This window comes from Chlorocebus sabaeus, chromosome 8 (genome assembly GCF_047675955.1).
Source record: "Chlorocebus sabaeus isolate Y175 chromosome 8, mChlSab1.0.hap1, whole genome shotgun sequence".
Taxonomy (NCBI): domain Eukaryota; kingdom Metazoa; phylum Chordata; class Mammalia; order Primates; family Cercopithecidae; genus Chlorocebus; species Chlorocebus sabaeus.
Window position 1 is genome coordinate 133518972 of NC_132911.1, and position 4655 is coordinate 133523626.

At 44.8% G+C, this 4655-nt stretch overlaps 1 pseudogene; it reads left to right on the top strand.

The window, feature by feature from the left end:
• Positions 1-3372: 3372 nt before the first annotated feature.
• On the top strand, positions 3373-4186 carry LOC103237722 (peptide chain release factor 1-like, mitochondrial; annotated as a pseudogene).
• Positions 4187-4655: the final 469 nt, after the last annotated feature.

The following is a 4655-nucleotide window of genomic DNA, read 5'->3' on the forward strand; positions in this document are numbered from 1 at the left end:
ATGTCAAGAGCAATCCAATGCAATGAGAAAAATGAAGCTCAAAGATTTTGAATTATTTACTGGAGGTTGCAGAGTTAGGGATCGGCCCAACTCCAAACCCAGGTTTTTTTGGTTAGCCCTGCCACCCTAATCAAAACAGTCTTTTAAATGAAGACGACCTTTGTATCCACCAAGATAATGAAGCCCAAGATTCTCACCACCCCTGCTTTCTTATGTGTTAATCAAGATTCCAATGTTTTGAAAGAGTTTAATTGCCTGGCTGAATTTATTTAGAGATAATATTTCTCTGCTTCTGGAAAAATGTTTGAAACTCCCAACCCAGGTCTTTGCTCAGCATGAGACAATCAGATTTATCACAGAATCCATAATGATCCTAGCATAAGCAGCTGACATTTTACCAAGGCATGGCTTTTCTGAAATATGGGAAATTGTTCTAAGTTCCTCGTCATTCTGGTCTTACCTCCCAGAGATTTTTAACGGAAACATTTAATACAATCAACGTAGTGTTTTAAGGAGGTTCTATTCTGAGGATATTAATATAAAAGGAGACCAGTGTTAGGCCCCCTGTTGATGCCCCACTTCTCCCAGCCCACGCCATGTTAACCCAGCAAGGAGGGCGGGGGTGAGAGAGAGGAGATGGCCTTGAATGCAGTAGGTCCCAAAGCATATAAAGGAGAGTGGCAGGCAGCACCAAGCATCCTGCTGTTTGACAATGCTGCCACCTTCTGGCATATATTGGAAATTTACTAGAAGATATTACTAGTCACTGTCGTTTTACAGATAACCCACAAAGATGTGATCTGATATACGAATAAAGTTTTTTTGAATTATCTCCAAGGTGTTCTTGGCATCTATTTAAACTGCAATTAAATACACTTACTTTCCAAGCTCCTGTCTTTTAAAGTATTCCATACTATGCCTGGACAATTAGAGAAACGTCCTTGATGTTGTACTTACCTCCATGCAGGCTCCCTTCCAATCCAGTCCCTCCCCCCATCTACCCCCTCCCTCTAGCAACCAGAGTCTCCATGACTTAATTTCACTTGGAATAAATTCAAATGTGTTTCTCTGGCCCAAGAAGGATCCCAAACTGGTAGCCTGCAAGCCCAGTTACAGCAGCTCAGCTTTTATATATATATTCAGAATAGTGTTTTAAATGGCTGTAGTGGGATACCCCCACGTCTCAGTCTTCCAACAACTTCCCACCCACACCCAATACACAAACACATACACACACACACACACACACACCTATTCACATACTTATTTATGCACATGGCCCCTGAAGTCAAGAAAGTTTACTTGAAGTTTACATTCATCCAGATCCTCAGAATGTGACCTTATTTGGAAATACAGCCCTTGCATATATATTTAGCTAAAAAGAGGTCATACTGGATTAGAGTGAGCCCTAAATCCATGACTTACAATGGACATATAAGGACATACGACTTACGTCCTTGTAAGAAAAGACAATGTTTTTCTCAAGATGGTGGATTAAAGGCTTTTAGTGTGTGCTCAGCCACTTGGAAACAGCAAGGCAGTGCATAAGGATCAACTCTGTGAGCTTAATTCAAGAAGGAAAATGGGAATCCACCAGAATTGTGAAGGACATTCCAAATCCCAGGGAGGAGAACACCGGCCAACAGCCCCCATGACAGAGTATGGCTGATCAAAGTGAGCGAAGCCTCAGTACGTGAGAGAGGCAGAGAACCCCGCTCTGTAAGTCACCTTTCCATGGGGATCCGAGAAAGACAGGCCGAGGTAGAGCACTTTGTTTCTCTCAAGCCGTGGAACTAACTTGGGGAGAGGTTTGAAGCCACCGTGAAGGAATGTGAATGGGAAAAGTCACAGACATATTCCCAGACTCAGGACTGAGATCAGGATGCCATTTTTAATCTAGGTGCATGCAAAGTCACCCATCCTTTGCTGACCAGTAGCATGACTGCACAGGCATTTTAGTCTTGGGTAAGAGATTGGAGCACCTGCTCTGGAGTGGGGTAGGAGTCTCCACAGTCAGAAATGTGGCAAGTGCCTCAGCAGTAAGTGTTAGAATTATGTTCTCCCCCATCACAGGTCTGGGGCAAGAGGAAAGCTGCTACAGCTGCAGTTTTATGTGGGCAGCAAGACTTCAGCCAGGGCCATCTTGGCAACCTGGAACCCGCCTGCATGTGCCATTGCTGGGTGCCCAGACTGCTCCTCTGAGATCGTGGTGTAGCAGGGCCCTCTCCACTCCACCCTAGACAGAAGCCCAGGCATTCAGAGCACATTTGGCCTGGACCAGCAGCCTAAGCTGCCCCATCCCTCCTGGACATAGACTATGGTGCAACGGGGTCCTCACTGCTCTACGCCCAGGCAGATCTCCAGGCATTCAGAGCACCTGCTTGCCCAGATCAGCAGCCTGAGTCTCCTCACCCCTCTTGTGCAGAGATCTTGGTGCAGGGGGCCCTCTCTCCTCCACACTCAGACAGATCTCCAGCTATTTGGAACACCCACTCAACTTGATAAGCAGCCTGACCTGCCCCACTGTTTCTGTGCAGAGATCCTGGTGCAGAGGAGTCCTCTCCACTACACACCAGGCGGATCTCCAGGCATCTGGAACATCCACTCTCCTGGATTAGAGTTAGGCTGCCCCCCATCACCATACAGAGAACAGGGAACTGAGGAAGTTTTCCAGCTCTACACCTAGGCACATCTCTGGGTGCTTGGTGGTCACCTACTGGATTCTCCCTCAGCACAGGTGCTTGTGCCTGCCATCACAGAACCTGTAGGTGTACCCCCAATGAGCACCACCTCCCCCCAGGGGCTGAGCAGGGAGCTCAGGCCACTATGCATTCCACGAATCAGTTCATTGTCTAGGGCAACAGAGCTTCTGCCCATAAACAAGGATCAAGTATATACCCAGCCACACTGGCTGCACCAGCTCTTACCTATAAGCACCATCGACTGGCTTGTAGATCAAACTGCACAGTGTGATATAAAACTTGCTGAGGGCACTGCCTGGTGGCTCTGGCCCCACAGGGGCCGTTGGCCCAGCCCCCTGGGCCCCTGAGTTGCGGTAGCCTGCCGCTGGAGAGGCTGTTCACCTGGGGCGGGCCCTTGCAGACCTTTCTCAAGCGCCAGGCGGGGTCTGAAGCCCATTTGAAGGTCAGGAGGCATGAGTTGTTGGCGGTGGTCAAGCTGCTGAACGAGAAGGAACAGGAGCTGCAGGAGACCGAGCACTTGCTGCATGATGAGGATGAAGATTTAAGGAAACTTGCAGAGAATGAAATAACTCTGTGTTATAAAAAGAAAGAACCAGTTGAAGCATCAGAAGAAACAGATGAAAATGATTTGTTCCTGGAAGTAACCGCAGGAGTTGGAGGTCAGGAGGCAATGTTGTTTACTTCAGAGATGTTTGATACGTATCAGCCATACGCTGCATTTAAAAGATGGCATTTTGAAACCCTGGAATATTTTCCAAGTGAAATAGGTGGCCTCAGACATGCATCTGCCAGCATTGGGGGTTCAGAAGCCTATAGGGACATGAAATTTGAAGGTCGTGTGCGCAGAGTACAAAGAGTGCCAAAGACAGAAAAGCAAGGCCTCATCCATACTAGCACCATGACTGTAAGCAGTATTGCCCCAGCCTACTGAGATTAATCGGGTGATTAATCTGAAAGATTTGAGAATTGACACTAAGCAAGCCAGTGGAGCTTGGGGGGCAGCATGTAAATACCACGGACAGTGCTGTCCGGCTAGTTCATCTTCCAACAGGAAGAAGAAAAGGGATGAGAAGGAAAAGGAGTATTCCTTGAAAATAAGTAAAGAAGATTTTTCTATTAAAACTTTTTAATTGTTGTAACACTGTTCAGGTGTTTCTGAATGTCAGCAAGAGAGATCTCAACTGAAAAATGAAGAGCTGACTATGAAAAACTTATGTGTAAAACTATACAACATGTATCTAGAAGAAGAAATGTATAAAAAACACAGGGCTAGAAAAATTCAGACTGGAAGTAAAGGAAGATCAGAGAAAATAAGAACCTATAATTTTCCACAGAACCAGGTCTCAGATCACAGAATAAGCAAGTCACTGCATGATCTTGAAACTTTTATGCAAGAAGATTATCTACTGGATGAACTTGTTTGGTCATTAAAGGAATATGCTGATTATGAATCTTTAGTAGAAATTATTTCCCAAAAAGTTTAAGTTGATTTTTTATTCATACGCTTTTGTAGCTTAGAAAAATTCTACTGCAGCACATCCACGTAGTGTAAAAATACCATTATTCTCTTTAAAAACATGAGTTAACACAGTTGGAGGTAATATGCATATTCTGAAGTCATAGATAATTTACACAGATCTCTTTCAATGCATTAGTAAAAACCATACAATATACAGATGGTCCTTGATTTACATTGTGGTTAATTCCCAACAAACCCATCATAAGTCAAAAATACCTTTAACATTAGCAACACCGCAGTCTCCTACTTAATGACACCTTGACTTAACAATTTTCCAACTTTACTGTGGTGTGAAAGAGGTATGTATGATTCGTAAGTCCTAAGGAGCTCCTCAGCTTGAAATGGGTTTACATCCTGATAAACCCATCATAAAGTCAAAAAAAACCTAAAACCATCATAAGCTGGTGGCCGCCTGTAATCATGATGTAGTGGTA